Genomic DNA, 10,259 nt, shown 5'->3' with positions numbered 1-10,259 from the left:
TGTAGCCCAGGGTATCACTCCCCTTAGAGGTGTCTCTATCAAACGCTCACTCTGCGGGAGTTAGTCTCTGCTCCACCGCCAGGTCCTCAGTCCCTACCCTGTCCTCTGATTCTAGTTCCCCATGCTCTGGCCTGCTGCAGTTTCAGATTGATTTCAGCCTGTGTCCTTTTCTGTATGGGTTGTTTCGGCAGCCTGGGTCAGTGGGTTCGATTAAAAACACACTTTGATGAGTCCTTTGCCTGCCTTGCCCCCACATGGGTTTTCAGTGTTTCCTCCAGTTCCCAAATAACAGTCCCTGAGGGTCTTATGCTTACGATGTCCTACTGTGAGCTGCTCTCCCTTCCCCCTCCAGACTGTGCCCTGCTGGTGTGTCTGGGGCTTGAGTGTGTTGGACCTGCCCCTTTCCTGTTGGGGGCGGTGCTCCTGGCTGCAGGAGAGGCCAGCGGGCTCTGTCCGTCCCTGCTCAGCTCTGGTTGGCTGTTCGCACCAGGCCAGCCCCTCAGACTGTCTACAGTGCAGACCCTAATCGCAACCTCCTCTGCTCTGTCTGTGCAGTGCAGGCTGGGAAGGTGGGAACCAGTTCTGTGATTAAACTCACAGATGCACAAAGCAACACACAGGCAGAGAGTCTGCCCTGCAAGGTCCTGCTGCCCTCGCACCAAGGCACCCAGCGGAAGGGGATCCAAAGTCAGCTCCACGCAGCTCCCCGCACTGCTGGTCTCAGCAAAGCTGGAGTGGCTTCACGCCCCACCATGGCTCCCCTCAGGGCTGGTCACAGATCCCAGCCCCTCGGCAGCTGGAACTCAGGGCCAGGAGGCTCCTCCCCTCCCCCACACCACGCAGATTCATTGCTTTTTGGGGCTCAACACAATGCCCCACAGGGAGGCAGAAGGTCCCCATGTGCAAAGATGTAATACTATAAATTTAGAAACACCTTTTTTGAAAAAAAAAAAAAAAAGTCTTTATTGATTTCAGAGAGAGGAAGGGAGATGGAGAGAGAGAGATAGAAACACCAATGATGAGAGAGTCATTGATCGGCTGCCTCCTACATGCTCCTTACCTGGGATCGAGCCCACAACGCGGACATGTGCCCTGACCAGGAATCGAAGCGAGATCTCCTGGATCTTAGGTCAATGCTAAACCACTGAGTCATGCTGGCAGGGCAACACCTTTTTTCTTTAGCTTTTAAAAAAAAATGCATTTAAGGGAAAAGAATTATAAATAAATAAATAACAAGCTTATGCTTAAATTATGTCTAAGCTCACCCTAAGCCAAATTAATTTCCTAGGCCTAAAGGCATCCAGAAGTTCAGCTTTGCTCTCTGAGTAGATAATGACATAGAGAGGTAAGTTCTTGGCCTATGTCAGAAACAACAGTGAGCAAACCAGTGGGTAAATTGAACAAGAAAAATATGTGTAATCTTTTTACAGCTGCAGATTTGGGAGACCAGTGCCTGTTCAATATACTTTAAAGTACTTGCTGTGTCCCCTGGCTATGGTGGGGGAAGGACTTGTCATTTCCTGCCATCAAAAGGCTGCAGGATGTGGTAGAAAAAGTAAAAATAACACTACATTGCCACAAAGAAGTGAGCTGTACACCATTTTAGGGTGTATGTGTGGGGAGGGAGAAGGTGAAACCTTTTTAAAACTGACTTTTATTTGCATTTCTTTTGATCATAATACAATGTGGCTGCTTAAATGTATATTCTCAAGAGTTCAGATTTTAGAAAAGACAATGAGTGTGTTTTGAGTCTTGTACTATGCCTTAGTGCCTTAGATCATAGATTGCAGATAAACATGGAAAATTTGTAGTTGTGTAATTTTTTAAATGTCAAATGGACATTAAGCTTGTGGAGACCACTGTTACTGTGAAGGATGTATTTTTTCTTTGATTGTTTCTGAAGTTTCTTCAATTTTATTCCCAAACACTTAAGTAAAGACATTGTGATTATTTTGGGGTAACCATTGAGGAAATCTGATTAGCTCAATGGGATGGCATTCAGAGCACTTATTTTATTCATTGACAGATTATCGATAAAGAAGAGCAAATTTTTCTGCTGAGAAAAAAGATAACTTTATAAAGAAAAAATAGATATAATTCTCAGTAAATGTAAAAAGAACGTTCTTTGAAAAATGGTCTCTGCAATCTCCAAATGCTTTGCAGTGACCAATATCAATGATTAAAACAATAGCTAGGGATTACTAAATATGTATTTAGATTTTATAGCTTAAAAAGCCTTCAAATGACATACTGCAAAAATTATACAGAACTGGATAATTTTTAAAAATGGTTCTGAAAATGTGCTGGGACATTTGTACTATCTGTTTAATGAATATTTCCTAAATGTCTGCTAATGGATATCTATTTAATACAGGTCTGTTCTAAGAGTTGTGAGAAATACCCAGATCATTAAGACAGAGTTCCCACTCTCAAGGAGTTTGTAATCTAGTGGGCTGTGCCATCAGACAGGATGAAATACATCAGGCTATAATAGAGATACAAGCAATAAGCTGTGGGAAGTCAAATGAAAGAGAGGTAATTTCAAATTGAGTTACTCAAGGAACTCTTGGAGGAGGCTATAAGAATAAAAATTTCCCTTTTTATCAAGAATTTTCCTATCAAAGTAGGAAGGTGGGGATGAGGGACCAGAACATGAAAACATTCAGGCTAAATGAAAAGACAGAGACATCAAGGCACATGATATATTCAAGGACACCCTGACATTGTGGAAGCATAGAACATTTGGAAAAGTATAATTAGAGATCTGGCTAGAAAGAGAAAATAGAGCCTGGCCTGGCATGGCTCAGTGGTTGAGAGTCAACCTAGGATCCAGGCGATCAGGGTTCGATTCCTGGTCAGGGCATGTGCCTGGGTTGTGGGCTCAATCAATGACTCTCTCATCATTGATGTTTCTATCTCTCTCTCCCTCTCCTTTCCTCTCTCTGAAATCAATAAAGATATATTTTTTTAAAAAAAGAAAATATAGCTTTGCATGTCAGTGTTTTCTTTGTTTTTTATTTTTAATTCATCTTTATTGTTGAAAGTATTATAGATGTCCCCCCCTTTCCCACCATTGACCCCCTCTACCCCAATACCGCCCCCTCTCCAGGTCTTCCCCAAACTATTGTCTGGCCCATGGGCTATGCATATACGCATATAAGATCATTGGTTAATCTCTTCCTGCCTCCCCCTTCCCTCTAATGAACAAAATAAACTGAGATCCAGAGACACTGAAGCATGGAACAAACTGACATATTTCAGATGTAGTAACATCAGTTTTTAGGTCATCATAATGTGAACACTTAGAGGATTTTGCATAAGTGCATGATATGTTTCAACCTACATCTGATAAAGACATCTGCAGAAATATGTAAGTCTAAAATAAGAAAGTTATGCTATTTAACATAATAAAGAGGAAGTAAAGCTATTGCTCATGTCAAAATGTTGTAAACAGAGATAAAATATGAGTGTTCCTCCTTCTGAAATACTGCTGGGTGTTACTGATACAGTGCTGGAAAGGTATAAAAGGTTTGCATTTGCAGGATGAGATTTCTTATTTGCTTGCCTATTTATTTTAGCTAGAAGGTGCCACTCTGCCTTTTTAGTCAACCCAAAGTGGAAGCTCTTAGTATTTCTGTAAGATCACCCCAAAAATTTTTGGATAAAAAGGATTTTCTGAGTTTCATACATTTCAACTCATACTATAGATTGCAAAATAATAATAATAATAATTACATATATATATTCTGCTTTTAATTGCAAAGAACAAGATCATACAACATTGGCCTGTCCAGTCCTCCATTATATCCCAATCTTGAATTGTATTACTATTCACTCCAGTGAAATATGGAGTCATCAAAAATGCACCAAATATTACAAATAATGTCACTCATTAAAAAAATTACTTTGTTTAGTAACAGAACATTATGCAGTGAGCACAAGTATACAAAATTCTAGTCAAATATTGCCCTTACACTAAGCTCCAGGGACTGATATGATCTCAGGTTTGACTTGAGATTGGGTCCATGGTCCTTTAGGATATTTCAACCCTGTTTAGGAGAGAGTAAAATTTCCATGTCTTTGAGAATCTAGTACCTAAAATATTCACGTGGGAAGAAGAGAGAGTGTCATATGAAAGAGTTTCATCAGACTCAATTTTCACCAAGTTTTTCAGTCAATATATTTGATGTCATCTTATAGAAATTTGACAACAGTTCTGATGAGAACCTACAATATAATTTGATGTTTGATGTTTCATACCTAGGGCATCCTTATTCCAGATTTGTGCTATAGAGACCTCCAAGTAAATATGTCATCGCCTGGGTTCTTGAATCATGAGTACAGTATATTTGGCCCTAGAGTCTTTAAGGTTAGTCTAGGACTCTCCCTATTTCATCCTTTTTAAAAACAGATCCAGAGTAACAGACAACTACCCCTCTAAGACTTTACAGTTATAATGTTTTCTCAAATATGGTGGCTTACAAAGGAAGGGGAGTTTGTTTTAAAATGATGCACCACCCTATCTGCTTCTGCCTAAGCCAGGAGGCATGTACTTGTCATAGAGCTTCCATCACTGGTCAAGGAATCCATTTAGCCTGATTGAATGTGGTATCCAGGTAGAACACCCCCCTTTGAAATAAAAATAAATTCTGATGGAGCATTCAATGGGTCAGAACTGGTGAATTCCCTAGAAGAATTAACCAGGAAAAGACTTTCTAAAGTATTTTATTACTGTGCTGTAGTCAGCTCTTTACCCTGGTGCAGTTGCTGGAGAGGCTTACTGGAAAGATTGTAAGCTAACTGACTTTGAAGATTTTCAAATATGTACTGATTTGAAGATTTACTATGTGTACTGATCAGAATCAGGAAGAAATTGTTGTTCTCACTTCTGTCCAGTATTTGTGATTACTCAAGTATCATAATGGTACAATTGCCTCCCACACACATGTTCACACCTTGTTAAGCCCCACATGATTTCAGTCTCTTGCAGCACAAAGGCTACTTTTTCTTGTCTTACTAAAGTGTTTATCTAACCAGAATTCTAAAACAAAGTTAGGCTTTTGAGAAAGTGGTTGCCTATAGCCTGTGATTGGATGGTTGCTCAGCAGGGCTTCATAGCCAAAAATATAGTGTCTTCTTGCCACTAATATGTCTCAAAGACTACTATCAGAAAGTAAGTAATCTGATGATCTAGCATTTTTAATAATTCACTTTCCTTTATTAAAATAGAGAAACACATTTTGATGGGGGAAATCCTAACATAATTTTGCTCAGAGGAAGTCTCAGTAAAAAATCAACAACACAGAAAGCTATACTTGATCTTCATTTGAGACAAGTTTTCCCTGGATAAGCAACCAAAGATATAATATTGCTCTAAAATACTCTGTAATTATATGAAATGTAAAATTTAATGAAGCTTCAGGTTTGGATAACCAGGTAAATATTCATAAATAAAAATACCTTCCCATGAGATTTCCAAATGAAATAGTGTCTGACCTGTAGATTGCTGGAAATCAGGCTAAATTCAGGCCCTCAGTTTTATTTTTTTCTCTTATTTTTCCTCTTCCCAAGGAAGTTAGTAAAATTAAGGAAGAATAGAATATTGAAGCAAGAAAAAAAATGCTCATGGAGTATGGCATGTTTCTTCAACTGAATATCTCATTCAAAACTGAGATCTGTTCCAGTGTCTATTATAATATGGATTATTTCCTGAAAAAGGAAATCTCAAAAAATAATTGTATGCTCTAAAAAGTACCACCTTTATATTTTGTCCTTATCTATTAGGTAAAGGAGTATTTTTATTCATTATAGCATAGCTGACTGGGTTTTTGTTTGTTTGTTTGTTTGTTTTTTTAATGTTTGAAAGCCTTTCCAATCATCCCAAGCAAATTGTTCTACTATAAAATGTTATATGAACAGAGAGAAAGCATCATCAGGTCTCGCAGGAGGAAGACAGGGGAATCTTAAGTGAGATGCTATATTCAGAAGCATTTCAAGGTTACATGCCAGGGTATACTAATGAAAATGCATTGAAATGTGGCCAATGAGGGAATGACCAACAGAAAAAGTACAGACTTCAGGAGGGTACTCTTGACTTTAAATTTACTTAAACAAAAGTGTTGTTACTATTTTAGTTAGTTACCCTCTTTTGTGCTTATAGAGTATACTGTACATGACTTATGATCACATTTTCATATTGTATTGCAATTATCATTTTCCGTAACTAGACTATAAGGGCCAAGAAAACAGAGATCATATGTCTTTTTCCACTGCCTATATCTTCACTACCAAGCATTGTACCTAGCAAATAGTAGATGCTGAATAAATGTTTGCTGAATAAATACTGGATAAACCCATCACAATCCAAACATGGCTCTAGGTGTTCTAGGGGTTATTAAGGTATATAAGACCCAGCCCCTGACTCCAAGTAGTTTCTGGCCATGTTGTTGTAGGGTGGAGTGCAAAGGGGAGCAGGGGTCATAAATACACAGACACGAATTACTAACAAAAGAAGAGGAAGGTAGGTGCTTTAAGAGATGTATAAATGGGGATTTTGATAAAAAAAAGGACTAGCATAACAGTGTTAAGCACAAAACAACAGGAAATCTGAGAAAAGCCTTTACAAATAATCGGTAAGACTGATATGCAAAAGTATATATATTCCAGGCTCCAGACTGAGGCAGTAGAATGAGCAAATTCTGTTTGTGGAGGGGAAAAGTTCATTTGAATACTAAGCAGCTCAATTTGGTTGGAGTGCTGGGCATGTTAAGGGAGTAGTAGGACACAAAGCTCCACAGATAGATGACACTGTATTTAAGGAAGCCACTGAGTGCCAGATTATGTACTTTGTGATTTGTTGGACAACAAAGAATCATTAATGCTTTTTAAAGAGTTCATCTTAGAAAAAATTATATCTAATAGCATTATGTAGAATGAGGTAGAGAAAGATAAGGGATAGGGAGACAATTTAAATAATAAGGGCCTGAACTAAAGTATAAACAATGAAAAATTTTTAATCCTCACCCAAGGACATGTTTATTGATTTTAGAAGGCAGGAAGGGGGAGAGAGAGAGGGAGAGGGAGAAGGAGAGTGAGAGAGAGAGAAGAGAAAGAGAAGAAAGAGAAAGAGAAAGAGAAAGAGAAAGAGAAAGAGAAAGAGAAAGAGAAAGAGAAAAAGAGAAAGAGAAAGAGAAAGAGAAAGAGAAAGAGAAAGAGAAAGAGAAAGAGAAAGAGAAAGAGAAAGAGAAAGAGAAAGAGAAAGAGAAAGAGAAAGAGAAAGAGAAAGAGACATCAATGTGAGAGAAATATTGATTCTGTACACATCCCAAGCAAGGATCAAGCCTGCCACATAGGTATGTGCCCTGACTTGTTAGATGTATGGGAAGATGCTCCAAAGAACCAGGGCTAAACAATGAAACTTTTAAGAAATGAAATGGTCATGAGAAATAAAACAATTACAGATATTATACCTATATCAATAGGTATAATAATTGTTTTTTGAGCACTTACTATGTACACTATGCTAAGTGGATTACATAGGCAACTCAGTTAATTCTCATACTGACTATAAGTTAGATACTATGATTAGTTTCATGGAAGTTTAGTGATATACCCACAGTCACACAGCTATTGATTGAAATAGCGAGAATTTAAACCCAGGTTATTCTGACTCCTAAACATACATTTTTCCAGTGGAAAATATATACAAACAAATAAATAAGTAAAAACATAGAAGATGTTAGTTATGATTGATAATAGATAAAATAAATACTGAAGGATGATGGGGAATGCTGGAAGAGAGCTGAAGTTTTTTAAATAGGAAGATCAAGGAAAACCTTAAGAAAAAGTGTCATTTGGGTAAAGATCTGAAGGAGGTGAGGGAATAAAACAGGAAAATAACTTGGCTAACGTATTTTAGGCACCATGAGCTGACAATGAAAAGGTTTTGCTTGGTCCATTAACCTAACAGCAAGAATAACAAATGCAAGAATGACTGGAGTAAAGTTCAAGGAGGAGAAGCTTAGGAGGTGAGGTTGGAGGACTAATAGGGGCCAGATTATATAGGATGATGTAGGCCATTGTAAAGACTTTCATTTGTCCTCTTAGGGTGATAAAATGTGATTGGGAGATTTTAATCAAAAAGTTAGCATGATTTGACAAGATATGGCATTTTATTTTATTTTTTTAATTTCATACTAGCTGGTTGCCAAATTTCTTTTTTTTTTTTTTTTAATTTTATTTTTGTTTAAAATATTACAGATGTCCCTTTTTCTCCCCAATGATCCATTTCACCCTGTCCCATCCCCCTCCCCAGTGCCTCTCCCCACCATTGTCCATGTCCTTGGGTTGCGCATATATGCATATAAATTCTCTGGTTACTCTCTCCCCCTTCACCCACCAGCCTTCCTCCATCCTTCTGACATTCATCAGTCTCATCTATGCTTCCATGTCATTGAATCTATTCTGTTCATCAGTTTATTAAGTTCTTTAGATACCACCTATAAGCGAGATCATGTGATATTTGTCTTTGGCTGCCTGGCTTATTTCACTTAGCATAATATTCTCCAGGTCCATCCATACTGTCCCAAAGGGTACTAGATTCTTCTTCTTTACAGCTGCATAGTATTCCATGGTGTAAATGTTCCACAGCTTTTTTTTTTTATATATATATCATTTTTATTTTTGTTTAAAGTATTACAGATGTCCCTTTTTCTCCCCAATGACCCGTTCCACCCTGTTCCTTCCCCCTCCCCAGTCACTCTCCTCACCATTGTCCGTGTCCTTGGATTGTGCATATATGCATATAAATTCTTTGGTTACTCTCTCCCCCTCCACCCACCCGCCCCCCTCCATCCCTCTGACATTCGTCAGTCTGATCTATGCTTCCATGTCATTGAATCTATTATGTTCCTCAGTTTATTAAGTTCTTTAGATACCATGTATAAGCAAGATCATGTGATGTTTGTCTTTTGCTGCCTGGCTTATTTCACTTAGCATAATATTCTCCAGGTCCACCCATACTGTCCCAAAGGGTATGAGATTCTTCTTCTTTACAGCTGCATAGTATTTCATGGTGTAAATGTCCTACAGATTTTTTATCCACTCATCTACCAATGGGCACTTAGGCTGTTTCCAGATCTTGGCTATTGTAAACTGTGCTGCTATGAACATCGGGGTACTTATATTCTTTCTGATTAATGTTTCAGGATTCTTAGGACACATTCCTAGAAGTGGGATCACTGGGTCAAAAGGCAGCTCCATTTCTAATTTTTGGAGGAACCTCCATACTGTTTTCCATAGTGGTTGCACCAGTCTGCATTCCCACCAGCAGTGTACTAGGGTTCCTTTTTCTCCACACCACCCACCGCCCAGCATATGTCGTTTGTTGATTTGTTGATGGCAGCCATTCTGACAGGTGTAAAGTGATACCTCATTGTGTTTTTAATTTGCATCTCTCTGATGATTAGCTACCTTGAACATTTTCTCATGTGTCTCTTGGCCATCCCTATGTCCTCTTTGGAGAAGTGTCTATATATGTCCTTTGCCCATTTCTTAATTGGGTTGTTTGTCTTCTTCTTGCTGAGTGCTATGAGTTCTTTGTACACTTTGGAAATAGGCTCCTTATCAGATACATCCTTGGCAAATATGTTTTCCCAGACCGTGGGGTTCCTTTGTATTTTGAGGCTGCTTTCTTTTGCTGTGCAGAAGCTTTTTAGTTAGATGTCGTCCCATATGTTTATTTTTTTCCTTTGTTTCTCTTGCCCTAGGAGATGTCTCAGTGAAAATTCCACTACGTGGGATGTCTGTGACTTTACTGCCTATGTTTTCTTCCAGGATTTTTATGGTTTCGTGACTTACATTTAAGTCTTTTATCCATTTTGAGTTTATTTTTGTGTATGGTGAAAGTTGGTGGTCTAGTTTCATTCTTTTGCATGTATCTGTCCAATTTTCCCAGCACCACTTATTGAAGAGACTGTCTTTACTCCATTGGATACTCTTGCCTCCTTTGTCAAATATTAACTGACCATAATGGCGTGGGTCTATTTCTGGGGTCTCTGTTCTGTTCCATTGATCTATATGCCTGTTGTTGTACCAATACTAGGCCGTTTTGATTACAGTGGCTTTGTAATATAGTTTGAAGTCTGGTAATGTGATCCCTCCCACTCTGTTCTTTTTTCTCAAGATGGCTGCAGCTATTCGGGGGTTTTTTTTGGTTCTATATAAATTTTTGAAATGTTTGTTCTAGGTCTATGAAATAT

This window comes from Miniopterus schreibersii, assembly GCF_964146895.1.
Source record: "Miniopterus schreibersii genome assembly, chromosome: X".
Taxonomy (NCBI): domain Eukaryota; kingdom Metazoa; phylum Chordata; class Mammalia; order Chiroptera; family Miniopteridae; genus Miniopterus; species Miniopterus schreibersii.
The sequence above is the reverse complement of the archived record's forward strand: the minus strand, read 5'-3'. Positions refer to the sequence as shown.